Consider the following 24,273-nt stretch of genomic DNA (forward strand, 5'->3'; position numbering starts at 1 on the left):
TCTCTCTCCCAGCCATACCGTCATCGCTCTCCCTCTCTCTCCCAGCCATACCGTCATCGCTCTCCCTCTCTCTCCCAGCCATACCGTCATAGCTCTCCCTCTCTCTCCCAGCTATACCGTCATAGCTCTCCCTCTCTCTCCCAGCCATACTGTCATCGCTCACCCTCTCTTCCAGCCATACTGTCACCGCTCTCCCTCTCTCTCTCCCAGACATACTGTCATTGCTCTCCCTCTCTCTCTCCCAGCCATACTGTCACCACTCTCCCTCTCTCTCTCTCTCCCAGCCATACTGTCATTGCTCTCCCTCTCTCTCTCCCAGCCATACTGTCATTGCTCTCCCTCTCCCAGCCATACTCTCACCGCTCTCCCTCTCTCTCTCCCAGCCATACTGTCATCGCTCTCCCTCTCTCTCTCCCAGCCATACTGTCATTGCTCTCCCTCTCCCAGCCATACTCTCACCGCTCTCCCTCTCCCAGCCATACTGTCATCGCTCACCGTCTCTCTCTCCCAGCCATACCGTCATCGCTCTTCCTCTTTCCCAGCCATACGGTCACCGCTCACCCTCTCTCTACCAGCCATACTGTCATCGCTCTCCCTCACTCTCCCAGCCATACCGTCATCGCTCTCCCTCTCTCTCCCAGACATACGGTCATCGCTCTCCCTCTCTCTCTCCCAGCCATACCGCCATCGCTCTCCCTCTCTTCCAGCCATACCGCCATTGCTCTCCCTCTCTCTCCCAGCCATACTGTCATCGCTCTCCCTCCCTCTCTCCCAGCCATACTGTCATCGCTCTCCCTCTCTCTCCCAGCCATACCGTCATCGCTCTCCCTCTCTCTCCCAGACATACGGTCATCGCTCTCCCTCTCTCTCTCCCAGCCATACCGCCATCGCTCTCCCTCTCTTCCAGCCATACCGCCATTGCTCTCCCTCTCTCTCCCAGCCATACTGTCATCGCTCTCCCTCCCTCTCTCCCAGCCATACTGTCATCGCTCTCCCTCTCTCTCCCAGCCATACCGTCATCGCTCTCCCTCTCTCTCCCAGACATACGGTCATCGCTCTCCCTCTCTCTCTCCCAGCCATACCGCCATCGCTCTCCCTCTCTTCCAGCCATACCGCCATTGCTCTCCCTCTCTCTCCCAGCCATACTGTCATCGCTCTCCCTCCCTCTCTCCCAGCCATACTGTCATCGCTCTCCCTCTCTCTCCCAGCCATACCGTCATCGCTCTCCCTCTCTCTCCCAGCCATACCGTCATCGCTCTCCCTCTCTCTCCCAGCCATACTGTCATCGCTCTCCCTCTCTCTCCCAGCCATACCGTCATCGCTCTCCCCCTCTCTCTCCAAGCCATACCGTCATCGCTCTCCCTCTCTCTCCCAGCCATACTGTCACCGCTCACCCTCTCTCTCCCAGCCATACCGTCATTGCTCTCCCTCTCTCTCTCCCAGCCATACCGTCATCGCTCTCCCTCTCTCTCTCTCCCAGCCATACCGTCATCGCTCTCCCTCTCTCTCCCAGCCATAAAGTTATCGCTCTCCCTCTCTCTCTCTCCCAGCCATACCGTCATCGCTCTCCCTCTCTCCCAGCCATACTGTCATCGCTCTCCCTCTCTCTCCCAGCCATACTGTCATCGCTCTCCCTCTCTCTCCCAGCCATACTGTCATCGCTCTCCCTCTCTCTCCCAGCCATACTGTCATCGCTCTCCCTCTCTCTCCCAGCCATACTGTCATCGCTCTCCCTCTCTCCCAGCCATACCGTCATCGCTCTCCCTCTCTCCCAGCCATACTGTCATCGCTCTCCCTCTCTCTCCCAGCCATACTATCACAGCTCTCCCTCTCTCCCAGCCATACGGTCATCGCTCTCCCTCTCTCCCAGCCATACTGTCATCGCTCTCCCTCTCTCTCCCAGCCATACCGTCATCGCTCTCCCTCTCTCTCCCAGCCATAAAGTTATCGCTCTCCCTCTCTCTCTCTCCCAGCCATACTGTCATCGCTCTCCCTCTCTCTCCCAGCCATACTGTCATCGCTCTCCCTCTCTCTCCCAGCCATACTGTCATCGCTCTCCCTCTCTCTCCCAGCCATACTGTCATCGCTCTCCCTCTCTCTCCCAGCCATACTGTCATCGCTCTCCCTCTCTCCCAGCCATACTGTCATCGCTCTCCCTCTCTCTCCCAGCCATACCGTCATCGCTCTCCCTCTCTCCAAGCCATACCGTCATCGCTCTCCCTCTCTCTCCCAGCCATAAAGTTATCGCTCTCCCTCTCTCTCTCTCCCAGCCATACTGTCATCGCTCTCCCTCTCTCTCCCAGCCATACTGTCATCTCTCTCCCTCTCTCTCCCAGCCATACTGTCATCGCTCTCCCTCTCTCTCCCAGCCATACCGTCACCGCTCTCCCTCTCTCTCCCAGCCATACCGTCATCGCTCTCCCTCTCTCTCCCAGCCATACCGTCATCGCTCTCTCTCCCAGCCATACCGTCATCGCTCTCCCTCTCTCTCCCAGCCATACCGTCATCGCTCTCCCTCTCTCTCCCAGCCATACTGTCATCGCTCGCCCTCTCTCTCTCAGCCATACTGTCACAACAGCTCACCCTCTCTTCCAGCCATATTGTCACCGCTCTCCCTCTCTCTCTCCCAGCCATACTGTCATCGCTCTCCCTATCCCAGCCATACCGCCATCGCTCTCACTCTCTCCCACAGCCATACCGTTATTTATCTCCCTCTATCTCTCCCAGCCATACTGTCATTGCTCTCCCTCTCTCTCTCCCAGACATACGGTCATCGCTCTCCCTCTCTCTCTCCCAGCCATACTGTCATCGCTCTCCCTCTATCTCTCCCAGCCATACTGTCATCGCTCTTCCTCTCTCCCAGCCATACTGTCATCGCTCTCCCTCTCTCTCCCAGCCATACTGTCATCGCTCTCTCTCTCTCTCCCAGCCATACCGTCATCGCTCTCCCTCTCTCTCTCCCAGCCATACGGTCATCGCTCTCCCTCTCTCTTCCAACCATCCTGTCATCGCTCTCCCTCTCTCTCCCAGCCATACTGTCATCGCTCTCCCTCTCTCTCCCAGCCATACTGTCATCGCTCTCCCTCTCTTCCAGCCATACCGTCATCTCTCTCCCTCTCTCTCCCAGCCATACTGTCATCGCTCTCCCTCTCTCCCAGCCATACTGTCATCGCTCTCCCTCTCTCTCCCAGCCATACTGTCATCGCTCTCCCTCTCTTCCAGCCATACCGTCATCGCTCTCCCTCTCTTCCAGCCATACCGTCATCTCTCTCCCTCTCTTCCAGCCATACCGTCATCTCTCTCCCTCTCTCTCCCAGCCATACCGTCATCTCTCTCCCTCTCTCTCCCAGCCATACTGTCATCGCTCTCCCTCTCTCTCCCAGCCATACTGTCATCGCTCTCCCTCTCTCCCAGCCATACCGTCATCTCTCACCCTCTCTCTCCCAGCCATACTGTCATCGCTCTCCCTCTCTCCCAGCCATACCGTCATCGCTCTCCCTCTCTTCCAGCCATACCGTCATCTCTCTCCCTCTCTCTCCCAGCCATACTGTCATCGCTCTCCCTCTCTCCCAGCCATACTGTCATCTCTCTCCCTCTCTTCCAGCCATACCGTCATCTCTCTCCCTCTCTCTCCCAGCCATACTGTCATCGCTCTCCCTCTCTCCCAGCCATACTGTCATCGCTCTCCCTCTCTCCCAGCCATACTGTCATCTCTCTCCCTCTCTTCCAGCCATACCGTCATCTCTCTCCCTCTCTCTCCCAGCCATACCGTCATCTCTCTCCCTCTCTCTCCCAGCCATACTGTCATCGCTCTCCCTCTCTCCCAGCCATACTGTCATCGCTCTCCCTCTCTCCCAGCCATACTGTCATCGCTCTCCCTCTCTCCCAGCCATACTGTCATCGCTCTCCCTCTCTCCCAGCCATACTGTCATCGCTCTCCCTCTCTCCCAGCCATACCGTCATCGCTCTCTCTCCCAGCCATACCGTCATCGCTCTCTCTCCCAGCCATACCGTCATCGCTCGCCCTCTCTCTCTCAGCCATACTGTCACAACAGCTCACCCTCTCTTCCAGCCATATTGTCATCGCTCTCCCTATCCCAGCCATACCGTCATCGCTCACCCTCTCTCCCACAGCCATACCGTTATTTATCTCCCTCTATCTCTCCCAGCCATACTGTCATCGCTCTTCCTCTATCTCTCCCAGCCATACTGTCATCGCTCTTCCTCTCTCTCTCCCAGACATACGGTCATCGCTCTCCCTCTCTCCCACAGCCATACCGTTATTTATCTCCCTCTATCTCTCCCAGCCATACTGTCATCGCTCTTCCTCTATCTCTCCCAGCCATACTGTCATCGCTCTTCCTCTCTCCCAGCCATACTGTCATCGCTCTTCCTCTATCTCTCCCAGCCATACTGTCATCGCTCTTCCTCTCTCCCAGCCATACTGTCATCGCTCTTCCTCTATCTCTCCCAGCCATACTGTCATCGCTCTTCCTCTCTCCCAGCCATACTGTCACCGCTCTCCCTCTCTCTCTCTCCCAGCCATACCGTCATCGCTCTCCCTCTCTCTCTCCCAGCCATACGGTCATCGCTCTCCCTCTCTCTTCCAACCATCCTGTCATCGCTCTCCCTCTCTCTTCCAGCCATACTGTCATCGCTCTCTCTCTCTCCCAGCCATACCGTCATCGCTCTCCCTCTCTCTCTCCCAGCCATACGGTCATCGCTCTCCCTCTCTCTTCCAACCATCCTGTCATCGCTCTCCCTCTCTCTCCCAGCCATACTGTCATCGCTCTCCCTCTCTTCCAGCCATACCGTCATCTCTCTCCCTCTCTCTCCCAGCCATACTGTCATCGCTCTCCCTCTCTCCCAGCCATACTGTCATCGCTCTCCCTCTCTCTCCCAGCCATACTGTCATCTCTCTCCCAGCCATACTGTCATCGCTCTCCCTCTCTCTCCCAGCCATACTGTCATCGCTCTCCCTCTCTCCCAGCCATACTGTCATCTCTCTCCCTCTCTCTCCCAGCCATACTGTCATCGCTCTCCCTCTCTCCCAGCCATACTGTCATCGCTCTCCCTCTCTCTCCCAGCCATACCGTCATCGCTCTCCCTCTCTCTCCCAGCCATACTGTCATCGCTCTCCCTCTCTCTCCCAGCCATACTGTCATCGCTCTCCCTCTCTCCCAGCCATACTGTCATCGCTCTCCCCCTCTCTCTCCCAGCCATACTGTCATCGCTCTCCCCCTCTCTCTCCCAGCCATACCGTCATCGCTCTCTCTCCCAGCCATACCGTCATCGCTCTCCCTCTCCCTCTCCCTCTCTCCCAGCCATACCGTCACGGCTCACCCTCTCTCTCCCAGCCATACCGTCACCGCTCTCCCTCTCTCTCCCAGCCATACCGTCATCTCTCTCCCCCTCTCTCTCCCAGCCATACCGTCATCGCTCTCCACCTCTCTCTCCCAGCCATACCGTCATCGCTCTCCCTCTCTCTCCCAGCCATACTGTCATCGCTCTCCCTCTCTCTCCCAGCCATACCGTCATCTCTCTCCCCCTCTCTCTCCCAGCCATACCGTCATCGCTCTCCACCTCTCTCCCAGCCATACCGTCATCGCTCTCCCTCTCTCTCTCTCCCAGCCATACCGTCATCGCTCTCCCTCTCTCTCTCTCCCAGCCATACCGTCATCGCTCTCCCTCTCTCTCCCAGCCATACCGTCATCGCTCTCCCTCTCTCTCTCCCAGCCATACCGTCATCGCTCTCCCTCTCTCTCTCCCAGCCATACCGTCATAGCTCTCCCTCTCTCTCCCAGCCATACTGTCATCGCTCGCCCTCTCTCCCAGCCATACTGTCACAACAGCTCACCCTCTCTTCCAGCCATACTGTCACAACAGCTCACCCTCTCTTCCAGCCATACTGTCACCGCTCTCCCTCTCTCTCTCCCAGCCATACTGTCATTGCTCTCCCTCTCTCTCTCCCAGCCATACTGTCACCACTCTCCCTCTCTCTCTCCCAGCCATACTCTCACCGCTCTCCCTCTCTCTCTCCCAGCCATACTGTCATCGCTCGCCCTCTCTCTCCCAGCCATACTGTCATCGCTCTCCCTCTCTCCCAGCCATACTGTCATCGCTCTCCCTCTCCCAGCCATACCGTCATCGCTCACCCTCTCTCCCACAGCCATGCTGTCGGCTCTCTCCCAGCCATGCTGTCGGCTCTCTCCCAGCCATGCTGTCGGCTCTCTCCCAGCCATGCTGTCGGCTCTCTCCCAGCCATGCTGTCGGCTCTCTCCCAGCCATGCTGTCGGCTCTCTCCCAGCCATGCTGTCGGCTCTCTCCCAGCCATGCTGTCGGCTCTCTCCCAGCCATGCTGTCGGCTCTCTCCCTCATTCCCAGCCATACTGTCGTCTCTCTACCTCTCTCCCAGCCATACTGTCGGCTCTCTCCAAGCCATACTGTCAGCTCTCTCCCTCTTTCCCAGCCATACTGTCGGCTCTCTCCAAGCCATACTGTCAGCTCTCTCCCTCTCCCAGCCATACTGTCATCGCTCTCCCTCTCTCCCAGCCATACTGTCATCGCTCTCCCTCTCTCCCAGCCATACTGTCATCGCTCTCCCTCTCTCTCCCAGCCATACTGTCCCAGCTCACGCTCTCCCTCTCCCAGCCATACTGTCACAGCTCACCCTCTCTCTCCCAGCCATACTCTCATCTCTTTCACCCTCTCATTCTCCCAGCCATACTGTCATCGCTCACCCTCTCCCTCTCTCCCAGCCATACTGTCACGGCTCACCCTCTCTCTCCCAGCCATACCGTCATCGCTCTCCCTCTCTCTCCCAGCCATACCGTCATCGCTCTCCCTCTCTCTCCCAGCCATACCGTCATCGCTCTCCCTCTCTCTCTCCCAGCCATACCGTCATAGCTCTCCCTCTCTCCTCCCAGCCATACTGTCATCTCTCGCCCTCTCTCTCCCAGCCATACTGTCACAACAGCTCACCCTCTCTTCCAGCCATACTGTCACCGCTCTCCCTCTCTCTCTCCCAGACATACTGTCATTGCTCTCCCTCTCCCTCTCTCTCTCCCAGCCATACTGTCACCACTCTCCCTCTCTCTCTCTCTCCCAGCCATACTGTCATTGCTCTCCCTCTCTCTCTCCCAGCCATACTCTCACCGCTCTCCCTCTCTCTCTCCCAGCCACTGTCATTGCTCTCCCTCTCCCAGCCATACTCTCACCGCTCTCCCTCTCTCTCTCCCAGCCATACCGCCATCGCTCTCCCTCTCTCTCCCAGCCATACTGTCATCGCTCTCCCTCCCTCTCTCCCAGCCATACTGTCATCGCTCTCCCTCTCTCTCTCCCAGCCATACCGTCATCGCTCTCCCTCTCTCTCTCCCAGCCATACCGTCATCGCTCTCCCTCTCTCTCTTCCAGCCATACCGTCATCGCTCTCCCTCTCTCTCCCAGCCATACTGTCATCGCTCTCCCCCCTCTCTCTCCCAGCCATACCGTCATCGCTCTCCCTCTCTCTCCCAGCCATACTGTCACCGCTCACCCTCTCTCTCCCAGCCATACCGTCATTGCTCTCCCTCTCTCTCCCAGCCATACCGTCATCGCTCTCCCTCTCTCTCTCTCCCAGCCATACCGTCATCGCTCTCCCTCTCTCTCTCCCAGCCATACTGTCATCGCTCTCCCTCTCTCTCCCTAGCCATACTGTCATCGCTCTCCCTCTCTCCCAGCCATACTGTCATCGCTCTCCCTCTCTCCCAGCCATACTGTCATCTCTCTCCCTCTCTTCCAGCCATACTCATCTCTCTCCCTCTCTCCCAGCCATACTGTCATCGCTCTCCCTCTCTCTCCCAGCCATACTGTCATCGCTCTCCCTCTCTCCCAGCCATACTGTCACAGCTCTCCCTCTCTCTCCCAGCCATACTGTCATCGCTCTCCCTCTCTCTCCCAGCCATACTGTCATCGCTCTCCCTCTCTCTCCCAGCCATACTGTCATCGCTCTCCCTCTCTCCCAGCCATACTGTCATCTCTCTCCCTCTCTTCCAGCCATACTCATCTCTCTCCCTCTCTCCCAGCCATACTGTCATCGCTCTCCCTCTCTCTCCCAGCCATACTGTCATCGCTCTCCCTCTCTCCCAGCCATACTGTCATCGCTCTCCCTCTCTCCCAGCCATACTGTCATCGCTCACCCTCTCCCTCTCTCCCAGCCATACCGTCATCGCTCTCCCTCTCTCTCCCAGCCATACCGTCATCGCTCTCTCTCCCAGCCATACTGTCATCGCTCTCCCTCTCTCTCCCAGCCATACTGTCATCGCTCTCCCTCTCTCTCCCAGCCATACCGTCATCGCTCTCTCTCCCAGCCATACTGTCATCGCTCTCCCTCTCTCCCAGCCATACCGTCATCGCTCTCCCTCTCTCTCCCAGCCATACCGTCATCGCTCTCTCTCCCAGCCATACTGTCATCGCTCTCCCTCACTCTCCCAGCCATACTGTCATCGCTCTCCCAGCCATACTGTCATCGCTCTCCCTCTCTCTCCCAGCCATACCGTCATCGCTCTCTCTCCCAGCCATACTGTCATCGCTCTCCCTCTCTCCCAGCCATACCGTCATCGCTCTCCCTCTCTCTCCCAGCCATACCGTCATCGCTCTCTCTCCCAGCCATACTGTCATCGCTCTCCCTCTCTCCCAGCCATACCGTCATCGCTCTCCCTCTCTCTCCCAGCCATACCGTCATCGCTCTCTCTCCCAGCCATACTGTCATCGCTCTCCCTCTCTCTCCCAGCCATACTGTCATCGCTCTCCCTCTCTCTCCCAGCCATACCGTCATCGCTCTCTCTCCCAGCCATACTGTCATCGCTCTCCCTCTCTCCCAGCCATACTGTCACGGCTCTCCCTCTCTCTCCCAGCCATACTGTCATCGCTCGCCCTCTCTCTCTCAGCCATACTGTCACAACAGCTCTCCCTCTCTTCCAGCCATACTGTCACCGCTCTCCCTCTCTCTCCCAGCCATACTGTCATCGCTCGCCCTCTCTCTCTCAGCCATACTGTCACAACAGCTCTCCCTCTCTTCCAGCCATACTGTCACGGCTCTCCCTCTCTCTCCCAGCCATACTGTCATCGCTCGCCCTCTCTCTCTCAGCCATACTGTCACAACAGCTCTCCCTCTCTCTCCCAGCCATACTGTCATCGCTCTCCCTCTCTCTCTCCCAGCCATACTGTCATCGCTCTCCCTCTCTCTCTCCCAGCCATACTGTCATCGCTCTCCCTCTCTCTCCCAGCCATACTGTCATCGCTCGCCCTCTCTCTTCCAGCCATACTGTCACAACAGCTCACCCTCTCTTCCAGCCATACTGTCACCGCTCTCCCTCTCTCTCTCCCAGCCATACTGTCACCGCTCTCCCTCTCTCTCTCCCAGCCATACTGTCACCGCTCTCCCTCTCTCTCTCCCAGCCATACTGTCACCGCTCTCCCTCTCTCTCTCCCAGCCATACTGTCATCGCTCTCCCTCTCTCTCCCAGCCATACGGTCATCGCTCTCCCTCTCTCCCAGCCATACTGTCATCGCTCTCCCTCTCCCAGCCATACCGTCATCGCTCACCCTCTCTCCCACAGCCATGCTGTCGGCTCTCTCCCAGCCATGCTGTCGGCTCTCTCCCAGTCATGCTGTCGGCTCTCTCCCAGCCATGCTGTCGGCTCTCTCCCAGCCATGCTGTCGGCTCTCTCCCAGCCATGCTGTCGGCTCTCTCCCAGCCATGCTGTCGGCTCTCTCCCTCATTCCCAGCCATACTGTCGTCTCTCTACCTCTCTCCCAGCCATACTGTCGGCTCTCTCCAAGCCATACTGTCAGCTCTCTCCCTCTTTCCCAGCCATACTGTCGGCTCTCTCCAAGCCATACTGTCAGCTCTCCCTCTCTCCCAGCCATACTGTCATCGCTCTCCCTCTCTCCCAGCCATACTGTCATCGCTCACCCTCTCCCTCTCTCCCAGCCATACTGTCACGGCTCACCCTCTCTCTCCCAGCCATACCGTCATCGCTCTCCCTCTCTCTCCCAGCCATACCGTCATCGCTCTCCCTCTCTCTCCCAGCCATACCGTCATAGCTCTCCCTCTCTCTCCCAGCTATACCGTCATAGCTCTCCCTCTCTCTCCCAGCCATACTGTCATCGCTCACCCTCTCTTCCAGCCATACTGTCACCGCTCTCCCTCTCTCTCTCCCAGACATACTGTCATTGCTCTCCCTCTCCCTCTCCCAGCCATACTGTCACCACTCTCCCCCTCTCTCTCTCTCTCCCAGCCATACTGTCATTGCTCTCCCTCTCTCTCTCCCAGCCATACTGTCATTGCTCTCCCTCTCCCAGCCATACTCTCACCGCTCTCCCTCTCTCAGCCATACTGTCATCGCTCTCCCTCTCTCTCTCCCAGCCATACTGTCATTGCTCTCCCTCTCCCAGCCATACTCTCACCGCTCTCCCTCTCCCAGCCATACGGTCATCGCTCACCGTCTCTCTCTCCCAGCCATACCGTCATCGCTCTTCCTCTTTCCCAGCCATACGGTCACCGCTCACCCTCTCTCTACCAGCCATACTGTCATCGCTCTCCCTCTCTCTCTCCCAGCCATACTGTCATCGCCCTCCCTCACTCTCCCAGCCATACCGTCATCGCTCTCCCTCTCTCTCCCAGACATACGGTCATCGCTCTCCCTCTCTCTCTCCCAGCCATACCGCCATCGCTCTCCCTCTCTTCCAGCCATACCGCCATTGCTCTCCCTCTCTCTCCCAGCCATACTGTCATCGCTCTCCCTCCCTCTCTCCCAGCCATACTGTCATCGCTCTCCCTCTCTCTCTCCCAGCCATACCGTCATCGCTCTCCCTCTCTCTCTCCCAGCCATACCGTCATCGCTCTCCCTCTCTCTCCCAGCCATACTGTCATCGCTCTCCCTCTCTCTCCCAGCCATACCGTCATCGCTCTCCCCCTCTCTCTCCAAGCCATACCGTCATCGCTCTCCCTCTCTCTCCCAGCCATACTGTCACCGCTCACCCTCTCTCTCCCAGCCATACCGTCATTGCTCTCCCTCTCTCTCTCCCAGCCATACCGTCATCGCTCTCCCTCTCTCTCTCTCCCAGCCATACCGTCATCGCTCTCCCTCTCTCTCCCAGCCATAAAGTTATCGCTCTCCCTCTTTCTCTCTCCCAGCCATACCGTCATCACTCTCCCTCTCTCTCCCAGCCATACTGTCATCGCTCTACCTCTCTCTCCCAGCCATACTGTCATCGCTCTCCCTCTCTCTCCCAGCGATACTGTCATCGCTCTCCCTCTCTCTCCCAGCCATACTGTCATCGCTCTCCCTCTCTCTCCCAGCCATACTGTCATCGCTCTCCCTCTCTCTCCCAGCCATACTGTCATCGCTCTCCCTCTCTCCCAGCCATACCGTCATCGCTCTCCCTCTCTCCCAGCCATACTGTCATCGCTCTCCCTCTCTCTCCCAGCCATACTATCACAGCTCTCCCTCTCTCCCAGCCATACGGTCATCGCTCTCCCTCTCTCCCAGCCATACTGTCATCTCTCTCCCTCTCTCTCCCAGCCATACTGTCATCGCTCTCCCTCTCTCCCAGCCATAAAGTTATCGCTCTCCCTCTCTCTCTCTCCCAGCCATACTGTCATCGCTCTCCCTCTCTCTCCCAGCCATACTGTCATCGCTCTCCCTCTCTCTCCCAGCCATACTGTCATCGCTCTCCCTCTCTCTCCCAGCCATACTGTCATCGCTCTCCCTCTCTCTCCCAGCCATACTGTCATCGCTCTCCCTCTCTCTCCCAGCCATACTGTCATCGCTCTCCCTCTCTCTCTCCCAGCCATACTGTCATCGCTCTCCCTCTCTCTCCCAGCCATACCGTCACCGCTCTCCCTCTCTCTCCCAGCCATACCGTCATCGCTCTCCCTCTCTCTCCCAGCCATACCGTCATCGCTCTCTCTCCCAGCCATACCGTCATCGCTCTCCCTCTCTCTCCCAGCCATACCGTCATCGCTCTCCCTCTCTCTCCCAGCCATACTGTCATCGCTCTCCCTCTCTCTCTCCCAGCCATACTGTCACGGCTCACCCTCTCTCTCCCAGCCATACCGTCACCGCTCTCCCTCTCTCTCCCAGCCATACCGTCATCGCTCTCCCTCTCTCTCCCAGCCATACCGTCATCGCTCTCTCTCCCAGCCATACCGTCATCGCTCTCCCTCTCTCTCCCAGCCATACCGTCATCGCTCTCCCTCTCTCTCCCAGCCATACTGTCATCGCTCGCCCTCTCTCTCTCAGCCATACTGTCACAACAGCTCACCCTCTCTTCCAGCCATATTGTCACCGCTCTCCCTCTCTCTCTCCCAGCCATACTGTCATCGCTCTCCCTATCCCAGCCATACCGCCATCGCTCTCACTCTCTCCCACAGCCATACCGTTATTTATCTCCCTCTATCTCTCCCAGCCATACTGTCATTGCTCTCCCTCTCTCTCTCCCAGACATACGGTCATCGCTCTCCCTCTCTCTCTCCCAGCCATACTGTCATCGCTCTTCCTCTCTCCCAGCCATACTGTCATCGCTCTCCCTCTATCTCTCCCAGCCATACTGTCATCGCTCTTCCTCTCTCCCAGCCATACTGTCATCGCTCTCCCTCTCTCTCCCAGCCATACTGTCATCGCTCTCTCTCTCTCTCCCAGCCATACCGTCATCGCTCTCCCTCTCTCTCTCCCAGCCATACGGTCATCGCTCTCCCTCTCTCTTCCAACCATCCTGTCATCGCTCTCCCTCTCTCTCCCAGCCATACTGTCATCGCTCTCCCTCTCTCTCCCAGCCATACTGTCATCGCTCTCCCTCTCTTCCAGCCATACCGTCATCTCTCTCCCTCTCTCTCCCAGCCATACTGTCATCGCTCTCCCTCTCTCTCCCAGCCATACTGTCATCGCTCTCCCTCTCTTCCAGCCATACCGTCATCGCTCTCCCTCTCTTCCAGCCATACCGTCATCTCTCTCCCTCTCTTCCAGCCATACCGTCATCTCTCTCCCTCTCTCTCCCAGCCATACTGTCATCGCTCTCCCTCTCTCTCCCAGCCATACTGTCATCGCTCTCCCTCTCTCCCAGCCATACCGTCATCTCTCACCCTCTCTCTCCCAGCCATACTGTCATCGCTCTCCCTCTCTCCCAGCCATACTGTCATCTCTCTCCCTCTCTTCCAGCCATACCGTCATCTCTCTCCCTCTCTCTCCCAGCCATACTGTCATCGCTCTCCCTCTCTCCCAGCCATACTGTCATCGCTCTCCCTCTCTCCCAGCCATACTGTCATCGCTCTCCCTCTCTCCCAGCCATACTGTCATCGCTCTCCCTCTCTCTCCCAGCCATACTGTCATCGCTCTCCCTCTCTCCCAGCCATACTGTCATCGCTCTCCCTCTCTCCCAGCCATACTGTCATCGCTCTCCCTCTCTCCCAGCCATACCGTCATCGCTCTCTCTCCCAGCCATACCGTCATCGCGCTCTCTCTCTCTCCCAGCCATACTGTCATCGCTCGCCCTCTCTCTCTCAGCCATACTGTCATCGCTCGCCCTCTCTCTCTCAGCCATACTGTCACAACAGCTCACCCTCTCTTCCAGCCATATTGTCATCGCTCTCCCTATCCCAGCCATACCGTCATCGCTCACCCTCTCTCCCACAGCCATACCGTTATTTATCTCCCTCTATCTCTCCCAGCCATACTGTCATTGTTCTCCCTCTCTCTCTCCCAGACATACGGTCATCGCTCTCCCTCTCTCTCCCAGCCATACCGTTATTTATCTCCCTCTATCTCTCCCAGCCATACTGTCATCGCTCTTCCTCTATCTCTCCCAGCCATACTGTCATCGCTCTTCCTCTCTCCCAGCCATACTGTCATCGCTCTCCCTCTATCTCTCCCAGCCATACTGTCATCGCTCTTCCTCTCTCCCAGCCATACTGTCACCGCTCTCCCTCTCTATCTCTCCCAGCCATACCGTCATCGCTCTCCCTCTCTCTTCCAACCATCCTGTCATCGCTCTCCCTCTCTCTTCCAGCCATACTGTCATCGCTCTCTCTCTCCCAGCCATACTGTCATCGCTCTCCCTCTCTCTCCCAGCCATACTGTCATCGCTCTCCCTCTCTTCCAGCCATACCGTCATCTCTCTCCCTCTCTCTCCCAGCCATACTGTCATCGCTCTCCCTCTCTCCCAGCCATACTGTCATCGCTCTCCCTCTCTCTCCCAGCCATACTGTCATCTCTCTCCCAGCCATACTGTCATCGCTCTCCCTCTCTCTCCCAGCCATACTGTCATCGCTCTCCCTCTCTCCCAGCCATACTGTCATCGCTCTCCCTCTCTCTCCCAGCCATACCGTCATCGCTCTCCCTCTCTTCCAGCCATACCGTCATCTCTCTCCCTCTCTTCCAGCCATACCGTCATCTCTCTCCCTCTCTCTCCCAGCCATACTGTCATCTCTCTCCCTCTCTCTCCCAGCCATACTGTCATCTCTCTCCCTCTCTCTCCCAGCCATACTGTCATCGCTCTCCCTCTCTCCCAGCCATACTGTCATCGCTCTCCCTCTCTCCCAGCCATACCGTCATCTCTCTCCCTCTCTCTCCCAGCCATACTGTCATCGCTCTCCCTCTCTCCCAGCCATACTGTCATCGCTCTCCCTCTCTCTCCCAGCCATACCGTCATCTCTCTCCCTCTCTCCCAGCCATACTGTCATCGCTCTCCCTCTCTCTCCCAGCCATACCGTCATCGCTCTCTCTCCCAGCCATACTGTCATCGCTCTCCCTCTCTCCCAGCCATACTGTCATCGCTCTCCCTCTCTCTCCCAGCCATACCGTCATCGCTCTCCCTCTCTTCCAGCCATACCGTCATCTCTCTCCCTCTCTTCCAGCCATACCGTCATCTCTCTCCCTCTCTCTCCCAGCCATACTGTCATCTCTCTCCCTCTCTCTCCCAGCCATACTGTCATCGCTCTCCCTCTCTCCCAGCCATACTGTCATCGCTCTCCCTCTCTCCCAGCCATACTGTCATCTCTCTCCCTCTCTCTCCCAGCCATACTGTCATCGCTCTCCCTCTCTCCCAGCCATACTGTCATCGCTCTCCCTCTCTCCCAGCCATACTGTCATCGCTCTCCCTCTCTCTCCCAGCCATACTGTCATCTCTCTCCCAGCCATACTGTCATCGCTCTCCCTCTCTCTCCCAGCCATACTGTCATCGCTCTCCCTCTCTCTCCCAGCCATACTGTCATCTCTCTCCCTCTCTCTCCCAGCCATACTGTCATCGCTCTCCCTCTCTCTCCCAGCCATACTGTCATCGCTCTCCCTCTCTCTCCCAGCCATACTGTCATCGCTCTCCCTCTCTCTCCCAGCCATACTGTCATCGCTCTCCCTCTCTCTCCCAGCCATACTGTCATCGCTCTCCCTCTCTCTCCCAGCCATACTGTCATCGCTCTCCCTCTCCCCCAGCCATACTGTCATCGCTCTCCCTCTCTCCCAGCCATACTGTCATCGCTCTCCCTCTCTCTCCCAGCCATACTGTCATCGCTCTCCCTCTCTCTCCCAGCCATACTGTCATCGCTCTCCCTCTCTCTCCCAGCCATACCGTCATCTCTCTCCCTCTCTCTCCCAGCCATACTGTCATCTCTCTCCCTCTCTCCCAGCCATACCGTCATCTCTCTCCCTCTCTCTCCCAGCCATACTGTCATCTCTCTCCCTCTCTCTCCCAGCCATACTGTCATCGCTCTCCCTCTCTCTCCCAGCCATACTGTCATCGCTCTCCCTCTCTCTCCCAGCCATACTGTCATCTCTCTCCCTCTCTCTCCCAGCCATACTGTCATCGCTCTCCCTCTCTCTCCCAGCCATACTGTCATCGCTCTCCCTCTCTCCCAGCCATACTGTCATCGCTCTCCCTCTCTCTCCCAGCCATACCGTCATCTCTCTCCCTCTCTCCCAGCCATACTGTCATCGCTCTCCCTCTCTCTCCCAGCCATACCGTCATCGCTCTCTCTCCCAGCCATACTGTCATCGCTCTCCCTCTCTCCCAGCCATACCGTCATCGCTCTCCCTCTCTCCCAGCCATACTGTCATCGCTCTCCCTCTCTCTCCCAGCCATACCGTCATCGCTCTCCCTCTCTTCCAGCCATACCGTCATCGCTCTCCCTCTCTCCCAGCCATACCGTCATCGCTCTCCCTCTCTCTCCCAGCCATACTGTCATCGCTCTCCCTCTCTCTCCCAGCCATACTGTCATCGCTCTCCCTCTCTCTCCCAGCCATACTGTCATCGCTCTCCCTCTCTCTCCCAGCCATACTGTCATCTCTCTCCCAGCCATACTGTCATCTCTCTCCCAGCAATACTGTCATCGCTCTCCCTCTCTCTCCCAGCCATACTGTCATCGCTCTCCCTCTCTCTCCCAGCAATACTGTCATCGCTCTCCCTCTCTCTCCCAGCCATACTGTCATCGCTCTCCCTCTCTCTCCCAGCAATACTGTCATCGCTCTCCCTCTCTCTCCCAGCAATACTGTCATCGCTCTCCCTCTCTCTCCCAGCCATACTGTCATCGCTCTCCCTCTCTCTCCCAGCAATACTGTCATCGCTCTCCCTCTCCCCCAGCCATACTGTCATCGCTCTCCCTCTCTCTCCCAGCCATACTGTCATCTCTCTCCCAGCCATACTGTCATCGCTCTCCCTCTCTCTCCCAGCCATACTGTCATCGCTCTCCCTCTCTCTCCCAGCCATACTGTCATCGCTCTCCCTCTCTCCCAGCCATACTGTCATCGCTCTCCCTCTCTCTCCCAGCCATACCGTCATCTCTCTCCCAGCCATACTGTCATCGCTCTCCCTCTCTCTCTCCCAGCCATACTGTCATCGCTCTCCCTCTCTCTCCCAGCCATACTGTCATCGCTCTCCCTCTCTCTCCCAGCCATACTGTCATCGCTCTCCCTCTCTCTCCCAGCCATACTGTCATCGCTCTCCCTCTCTCTCCCAGCCATACCGTCATCGCTCTCCCTCTCTCTCTCCCAGCCATACTGTCATCGCTCTCCCTCTCTCTCCCAGCCATACTGTCATCGCTCTCCCTCTCTCTCCCAGCCATACTGTCATCGCTCTCCCTCTCTCCCAGCCATACTGTCATCGCTCTCCCTCTCTCTCCCAGCCATACTGTCATCGCTCTCCCTCTCTCTCCCAGCCATACTGTCATCTCTCTCCCAGCCATACTGTCATCGCTCTCCCTCTCTCTCCCAGCAATACTGTCATCGCTCTCCCTCTCTCTCCCAGCCATACTGTCATCGCTCTCCCTCTCTCTCCCAGCTATACTGTCATCGCTCTCCCTCTCTCTCCCAGCCATACTGTCATCGCTCTCCCTCTCTCTCCCAGCAATACTGTCATCGCTCTCCCTCTCTCTCCCAGCAATACTGTCATCGCTCTCCCTCTCTCTCCCAGCCATACTGTCATCGCTCTCCCTCTCTCTCCCAGCAATACTGTCATCGCTCTCCCTCTCCCCCAGCCATACTGTCATCGCTCTCCCTCTCTCTCCCAGCCATACTGTCATCGCTCTCCCTCTCCCAGCCATACTGTCATCGCTCTCCCTCTCTCTCCCAGCCATACTGTCATCTCTCTCCCTCTCTCTCCCAGCCATACTGTCATCGCTCTCCCTCTCTCTCCCAGCCATACTGTCATCGCTCTCCCTCTCTCTCCCAGCCATACTGTCATCGCTCTCCCTCTCTCTCCCAGCCATACTGTCATCGCTCTCCCTCTCTCTCCCAGCCATACTGTCATCTCTCTCCCTCTCTCTCCCAGCCATACTGTCATCGCTCTCCCTCTCTCCCAGCCATACTGTCATCGCTCTCCCTCTCTCTCCCAGCCATACTGTCGTCTCTCTCCCTCTCTCCCAGCCATACTGTCATCGCTCGCCCTCTCTCCCAGCCATACCGTCATCTCTCTCCCTCTCTCTCCCAGCCATACTGTCATCTCTCTCCCTCTCTCTCCCAGCCATACTGTCATCGCTCTCCCTCTCTCTCCCAGCCATACTGTCATCGCTCTCCCTCTCTCCCAGCCATACTGTCATCGCTCTCCCTCTCTCCCAGCCATACTGTCATCGCTCTCCCTCTCTCTCCCAGCCATACTGTCATCGCTCTCCCTCTCTCTCCCAGCCATACTGTCATCTCTCTCCCTCTCTCTCCCAGCCATACTGTCATCTCTCTCCCTCTCTCTCCCAGCCATACTGTCATCGCTCTCCCTCTCTCTCCCAGCCATACTGTCATCGCTCTCCCTCTCTCCCAGCCATACTGTCATCGCTCTCCCTCTCTCTCCCAGCCATACTGTCATCGCTCTCCCTCTCTCTCCCAGCCATACTGTCATCGCTCTCCCTCTCTCCCAGCCATACTGTCATCGCTCTCCCTCTCTCCCAGCCATACTGTCATCGCTCTCCCTCTCTCCCAGCCATACTGTCATCGCTCTCCCTCTCTCTCCCAGCCATACTGTCATCTCTCTCCCTCTCTCTCCCAGCCATACTGTCATCGCTCTCCCTCTCTCTCCCAGCCATACTGTCGTCTCTCTCCCTCTCTCCCAGCCATACTGTCATCTCTCTCCCAGCCATACTGTCATCGCTCTCCCTCTCTCTCCCAGCCATACTGTCATCGCTCTCCCTCTCTCTCCCAGCCATACTGTCGTCTCTCTCCCTCTCTCCCAGCCATACTGTCGTCTCTCTCCCTCTCTCCCAGCCATACTGTCATCTCTCTCCCTCTCTCCCAGCCATACTGTCATCTCTCTCCCTCTCTCCCAGCAATACTGTCATCGCTCTCCCTCTCTCCCAGCCATACTGTCATCTCTCTCCCTCTCTCCCAGCAATACTGTCACAGCTCTCTCTCTCTCCCAGCCATACCGTCATCGCTCTCCCTCTCTCTCTCCCAGCCATACGGTCATCGCTCTCCCTCTCTCTCCCAGCAATACTGTCATCGCTCTCCCTCTCTCTCCCAGCAATACTGTCATCGCTCTCCCTCTCTCTCCCAGCCATACTGTCATCGCTCTCCCTCTCTCTCCCAGCAATACTGTCATCGCTCTCCCTCTCCCCCAGCCATACTGTCATCGCTCTCCCTCTCTCTCCCAGCCATACTGTCATCGCTCTCCCTCTCTCTCCCAGCCATACTGTCATCTCTCTCCCTCTCTCTCCCAGCCATACTGTCATCGCTCTCCCTCTCTCTCCCAGCCATACTGTCATCGCTCTCCCTCTCTCTCCCAGCCATACTGTCATCGCTCTCCCTCTCTCTCCCAGCAATACTGTCATCGCTCTCCCTCTCTCTCCCAGCAATACTGTCATCGCTCTCCCTCTCTCTCCCAGCCATACTGTCATCGCTCTCCCTCTCTCTCCCAGCAATACTGTCATCGCTCTCCCTCTCCCCCAGCCATACTGTCATCGCTCTCCCTCTCTCTCCCAGCCATACTGTCATCGCTCTCCCTCTCTCTCCCAGCCATACTGTCATCGCTCTCCCTCTCTCTCCCAGCCATACTGTCATCGCTCTCCCTCTCTCTCCCAGCCATACTGTCATCTCTCTCCCTCTCTCTCCCAGCCATACTGTCATCGCTCTCCCTCTCTCTCCCAGCCATACTGTCATCGCTCTCCCTCTCTCTCCCAGCCATACTGTCATCGCTCTCCCTCTCTCTCCCAGCCATACTGTCATCGCTCTCCCTCTCTCTCCCAGCCATACTGTCATCGCTCTCCCTCTCTCTCCCAGCCATACTGTCGTCTCTCTCCCTCTCTCCCAGCCATACTGTCGTCTCTCTCCCTCTCTCCCAGCCATACTGTCATCGCTCTCCCTCTCTCCCAGCCATACCGTCATCTCTCTCCCTCTCTCTCCCAGCCATACTGTCATCTCTCTCCCTCTCTCTCCCAGCCATACTGTCATCGCTCTCCCTCTCTCTCCCAGCCATACTGTCATCGCTCTCCCTCTCTCCCAGCCATACTGTCATCGCTCTCCCTCTCTCCCAGCCATACTGTCATCGCTCTCCCTCTCTCTCCCAGCCATACTGTCATCGCTCTCCCTCTCTCTCCCAGCCATACTGTCATCTCTCTCCCTCTCTCTCCCAGCCATACTGTCATCGCTCTCCCTCTCTCTCCCAGCCATACTGTCATCGCTCTCCCTCTCTCTCCCAGCCATACTGTCGTCTCTCTCCCTCTCTCCCAGCCATACTGTCATCTCTCTCCCAGCCATACTGTCATCGCTCTCCCTCTCTCTCCCAGCCATACTGTCATCGCTCTCCCTCTCTCTCCCAGCCATACTGTCGTCTCTCTCCCTCTCTCCCAGCCATACTGTCGTCTCTCTCCCTCTCTCCCAGCCATACTGTCATCTCTCTCCCTCTCTCCCAGCCATACTGTCATCTCTCTCCCTCTCTCCCAGCAATACTGTCATCGCTCTCCCTCTCTCCCAGCCATACTGTCATCTCTCTCCCTCTCTCCCAGCAATACTGTCACAGCTCTCTCTCTCTCCCAGCCATACCGTCATCGCTCTCCCTCTCTCTCTCCCAGCCATACGGTCATCGCTCTCCCTCTCTCTCCCAGCCATACTGTCACAGCTCTCCCTCTCTCCCAGCCATACTGTCATCGCTCTCCCTCTCTCCCAGCCATACTGTCATCGCTCTCCCTCTCTCTCCCAGCCATACTGTCATCGCTCTCCCTCTCCCCCAGCCATACTGTCATCTCTTTCACCCTCTCATTCTCCCAGCCATACTGTAACCGCTCACCCTCTCTCTCCCAGCCATACTGTCATCTCTCACCCTCTCTCTCCCAGCCATACTGTCATCTCTCACCCTCTCTCTCTCCCAGCCACTGTCATCTCTCACCCTCTCTCTCCCAGCCATACTGTCATCTCTCACCCTCTCTCTCTCCCAGCCATACTGTCATCTCTCACCCTCTCTCTCTCCCAGCCATACTGTCATCTCTCACCCTCTCTCTCCCAGCCATACTGTCATCTCTCACCCTCTCTCTCTCCCAGTCATACTGTCATCGCTCACCCTCTCTCTCTCCCAGCCATACTGTCATCTCTCACCCTCTCTCTCCCAGCCATACTGTCATCTCTCACCCTCTCTCTCTCCCAGCCATACTGTCATCTCTCACCCTCTCTCTCTCCCAGCCATACTGTCATCTCTCACCCTCTCTCTCTCCCAGCCATACTGTCATCTCTCACCCTCTCTCCCAGCCATACCGTCATCTCTCACCCTCTCTCCCAGCCATACCGTGATCTCTCACCCTCTCTCTCTCCCAGTCATTTTGTCATTTCTCTCCATGTACCAGTCTTTTTCTCTCTTGCCGTGCCATACTGTGATCTTTCTCTCGCCCTACCATACTGCGTTCTCGCTATCCCTCACATGTTGTCTCTTTGCAACCTTGAACACTGTGTTTTCTCTCTTCCACACTGTGGTCTCTATCTCCCCCTGTCACACAGAGGTCTCTATCTCCCCCTGTCACACAGAGGTCTCTATCTCCCCCTGTCACACTGTGGTCTCTATCTCCCCCTGTCACACTGTGGTCTCTATCTCCTCCTGTCACACTGTGGTCTCTATCTCCTCCTGTCACACAGAGGTCTCTATCTCCTCCTGTCACACAGAGGTCTCTATCTCCTCCTGTCACACAGAGGTCTCTGCCACACAGAGCTCGGTCTCTCTCTCCCCCTGTCACGCAGAGCGCGGTCTCTCTCCCTCTTTCCCTGTCACGCAGAGCTCGGTCTCTCTCCCTCTTTCCCTGTCACGCAGAGCTCGGTCTCTCTCCCTCTCACACAGAGCTCGGTCCCTCTCCCTCTTTCCCTGTCACACCGAGCTCGGTCCCTCTCTCTGTCACAGAGCTCGGTCCCTCTCCCTGTCACACAGAGCTCGGTCCCTCTCCCTGTCACACAGAGCTCGGTCCCTCTCTCTCTCCCAGCCATATTGTCATCGCTCTCCCTCTCTCCCAGCCATATTGTCATCGCTCTCCCTCTCTCCCCCAGCCATACCGTCATCTCTCTCCCTCTCTCTCTCCCAGTCATTTTGTCATTTCTCTCCATGTACCAGTCTTTTTCTCTCTTGCCGTGCCATACTGTGATCTTTCTCTCGCCCTACCATACTGCGTCCTCGCTATCCCTCACATGTTGTTGTCTCTTTGTAACCTTGAACACTGTGTTTTCTCTCTTCCACACTGATCTCTATCTCCCCCTGTCACACATAGAGACCTCTGTGGGGCAGAGACCTATCTCCTACTGTCACACAGAGGTCTCTATCTCCTCCTGTCACACAGAAGTCTCTATCTCCTCCTGTCACACAGAAGTCTCTATCTCCTCCTGTCACACAGAAGTCTCTATCTCCTCCTGTCACACAGAAGTCTTTATCTCATCCTGTCACACAGAGGTCTCTATCTCATCCTGTCACACAGAGGTCTCTATCTCATCCTGTCACACAGAGGTCTCTGCCACACAGAGCTCGGTCTCTCTCTCCCTGTCACATAGGGCTCGGTTTCTCCCTGTCACATAGAGCGCGCTCTCTCTCTCCCTGCCACGCAGAGCGCGCTCTCTCTCTCCCTGCCACGCAGAGCGCGCTCTCTCTCTCCCTGCCACGCAGAGCGCGCTCTCTCTCTCTCCCTGCCACGCAGAGCGCGCTCTCTCTCCCTGCCACGCAGAGCGCGCTCTCTCCCCCTGCCACGCAGAGCGCGCTCTCCCCCTGCCACGCAGAGCGCTCTCTCCCCCTGCCACGCAGAGCGCTCTCTCCCCCTGCCACGCAGAGCGCTCTCTCCCCCTGCCACGCAGAGCGCATTATCTCTGTCTCTCCCTGCCACGCAGAGCGCATTCTCTCTGTCTCTCCCTGCCACGCAGAGCACGTCTCTCTCTCCCCCTGCCACGCAGAGCACGGTCTCTCTCTCCCCCTGCCACGTAGAGCACGGTCTCTCTCTCCCCCTGCCACGCAGAGCACGGTCTCTCTCTCCCCCTGCCACGCAGAGCACGGTCTCTCCCCCTGCCACGCAGAGCGCGGTCTCTCTCCCTCTTTCCCTGTCACGCAGAGCGCGGTCTCTCTCCCTCTTTCCCTGTCACGCAGAGCGCGGTCTCTCTCCCTCTTTCCCTGTCACGCAGAGCTCGGTCTCTTTCCCTGTCACGCAGAGCTCGGTCTCTCTCCCTCTTTCCCTGTCACGCAGAGCTCGGTCTCTCTCCCTCTTTCCCTGTCACGCAGAGCTCGGTCTCTCTCCCTCTTTCCCTGTCACGCAGAGCTCGGTCTCTCTCCCTCTTTCCCTGTCACGCAGAGCTCGGTCTCTCTCCCTCTTTCCCTGTCACGCAGAGCTCGGTCTCTCTCCCTCTTTCCCTGTCACGCAGAGCTCGGTCTCTCTCCCTGTCATGCAGAGCTCGGTCCCTCTCCGTGTCACACAGAGCTCGGTCCCTCTCCGTGTCACGCAGAGCTCGGTCCCTCTCCCTGTCACACAGAGCTCGGTCCCTCTCCCTGTCACACAGAGCTCGGTCCCTCTCCCTGTCACACAGAGCTCGGTCCCTCTCCCTGTCACACAGAGCTCGGTCCCTCTCCCTGTCACACAGAGCTCGGTCCCTCTCCCTGTCACACAGAGCTCGGTCCCTCTCTCTCCCTGTCACGCAGAGGTCTCTCTCTCTCCCTGTCACGCAGAGGTCTCTCTCTCTCTCTGTCACACAGGAGTCTCACTCTCACACTGAGCTCTCTCTTTCTGTCACATTGAGGTCTCTGTCTCTCAGGCCTCCCGGTGGTGTCCCGGTATTGGAGTCACCTCTGTCCGCTGCCAGACCGTTCTCTCACCCCGGCTATCTCCTCTCTGGTTCCCGCAGCACACAGCTCGGACAGGCCAGGCCTCGGAGCTGCCGTTACGCTACAGGAGAGCGTGTCCCCAGGGGAGCCTCATCCTTCTGCCGTTTCTCTGCCGGACTCTCTCCCGCAGCTCCCAGAGAGCCCTTTGCGCTCCGCCAGCCAATCACATCGCGAAACGTCACAGCTAGGGGACCCCAGCTTCCGGGTCAGCGCGTCACGCGCACACAGCCGTCTCCAAGGTGAGCGACACGTGACTTCCGGCCGCCTCGGATCCTCCACCCCACAGTGGTCATGTGACTCCTGCATTTGTATGGGCGGGGTCATGGGGTCATGTGATCTGTGTCACTTACTGCTACATAGCATCACCACTGTGTCACACAGGCGCACACTATATCACTGTATGTCCCCTGTGTCACACACTATCACACTGTCACATACTGTATCACCCCTGTCCCCTGTGTCACACACTATATCACACTGTATCACCCC

At 57.6% G+C, this 24,273-nt stretch overlaps 1 protein-coding gene across 2 annotated transcripts in view; it reads right to left on the bottom strand.

Annotated features, from left to right (window-relative positions):
- Nucleotides 1–24,023, bottom strand: part of PHF20L1 (PHD finger protein 20 like 1) — a 274,345-nt gene extending 250,322 nt beyond the window's left edge. Inside the window, exon 1 of one of the 2 annotated variants that reach the window (XM_063921261.1) lies at nucleotides 23,776–24,023. The gene's annotated coding sequence lies outside the window, so the exon portion shown is untranslated. Of the gene's footprint in view, nucleotides 1–23,746 lie in introns of both variants that reach the window. The other variant, XM_063921260.1, reaches the window with a different exon arrangement.
- Nucleotides 24,024–24,273: the final 250 nt, after the last annotated feature.

The sequence above is a fragment of the Pseudophryne corroboree genome, chromosome 5 (assembly GCF_028390025.1).
Source record: "Pseudophryne corroboree isolate aPseCor3 chromosome 5, aPseCor3.hap2, whole genome shotgun sequence".
Lineage (NCBI taxonomy): Eukaryota > Metazoa > Chordata > Amphibia > Anura > Myobatrachidae > Pseudophryne > Pseudophryne corroboree.